At 36.7% G+C, this 1,803-nt stretch overlaps 1 pseudogene; it reads right to left on the bottom strand.

Annotated features, from left to right (window-relative positions):
* Nucleotides 1–223: 223 nt before the first annotated feature.
* On the bottom strand, nucleotides 224–331 carry LOC113834646 (annotated as a pseudogene).
* Nucleotides 332–1,803: the final 1,472 nt, after the last annotated feature.

The following is a 1,803-nucleotide window of genomic DNA, read 5'->3' on the forward strand; positions in this document are numbered from 1 at the left end:
TCCTGAACTGGCTTCTCTCTCTTTTTTTTTCTAATTTTATTTTATTAGTTCAAATTAGGAACAAGCTTGCTTCAGATGTCAATCCCTTCTCCCTCTCCCTCCCCGCCCCCCCAACATTCCACCTGCCCCTAGCCATCCCCCCTCTACTCCCCAGGCAGGGTAAGGCCCTCAAAAGGGGCTCCCCAAAGTCTACCATATCATTCTGGGCCAGGCCTAGGCCCTTCCAAATATGGAATGCTTCACAAATTTTCGTGTCATCCTTTCGCAGGGGCCATGCTATTCTTCTCTGTATGGTTCCAATTTTTAGTATATGTGCCGCCGAAGCGAGCACTTCGGGAACAATTCTTAAGGGGCTGCAGACACGTGGAGACCCCTTCTAGCTGGCCTCCCTAGCTTGGGCACGCTCTGGCTTGTGCTTGGCCAGTATTACTTGAATAAAGGTATCTCGTTATACCTTTGTGTGTGTGTGTGTGTGTGTGTGTGTGTGTGTGTGTGTGTGTGTGTACACACACACACACACACAAACATATATATATATATATATATATATATATATATGAAAATTTCTACTATGTTTTGTTTCCATACTACCTCTCAAATGTCCCCTCCCTGTATTTCCTCCCACAACTTCCTCCTCATCCCAACTTGATCATCCCATTCTAGCACCCATCCAACTATCTATTCTGTTTCCCTTTCCTGATGAAACATATCTGTTCCCTATAGTCCCTTATATTTTATTTTGTTATAGGTCTAAAAATGAATAAAATGCAACCTAACCACTAGGGTAAAGGTTAACAACTAAGCTGTTATTTATGGCTGCTAGAAGTTGGAAAATCAGTTTTCTCTAATACAGTGAAACTGGGAACATAAACCCCTCTAGGACAAGCTTTATGTTCAGGAGTAGTTGATCAACATATAAATAACTCCACAGTTTGTGTGTGTGTGTGTGTTTTTACTAGTTTACATTTTGATGCTTTTTTATTTGGGGGGGGGTCTTGTTTTATTTTATTTTCCTGGTTTTAGGGGGTTTGTTGTATTGAGTTTTGGGGATTATTTTGAGAAAAAAAAATAAAATTGGGTGAGTGGGAAGGGAGAGAGGACCTAGAAGAATTTAGGGGAGGGGAAGAATAAAATTGAATATATTTAAGTTTAAAAACTGTTTTAAAATTTAAAAAATAACCAAAGGTGTTCTATAAACACACAGGTCCTATTCACAATCCAGTTTAATTAAATTATAAGCTTCTGGGAGGCTAAAAGTCAGTCACTATTTTTCTTTAAAATTCCAAATGTACTGACAACTAATCCCTTAAACTAGAAAAAAGTTTGTGATACTAGTTAAAATTGTTAGAGGTCTGTTCATAAGTTTTCACTGATACAGTAAAAATCCTGTTAAAATTCTCCAAAAGTGAATTTGAACTGTGCCATATGAAGAGAATAATACTCTTGAGTAGACCAGTTATTATGTTAATTACTATGCTAGAAGGGACAGAAGATGACTAAAGAAAAAGAAATATAGTCTATTGTCATTTAAAGATGCGTGATTGTATCTATCAATCTCTATACAATTAATAAAATATGCTTCCAACCTCCCTGAAAAGAAAAAGAAAAAATCAGCATGATTTCAACATTGTGTGTGATGTTTATGTCTATCTATCTATCTATCTATCTATCTATCTATCTATCTATCCATCCATCATCCATCTATCATTCATCTATGTGTGTGCATGGGTATAATTGTATATAATATATTTATGTGTATATATGTACAAACATACACATGCACAGAGGTACATGGAAACAAAA

This window comes from Cricetulus griseus, chromosome 3 (genome assembly GCF_003668045.3).
Source record: "Cricetulus griseus strain 17A/GY chromosome 3, alternate assembly CriGri-PICRH-1.0, whole genome shotgun sequence".
NCBI lineage: Eukaryota > Metazoa > Chordata > Mammalia > Rodentia > Cricetidae > Cricetulus > Cricetulus griseus.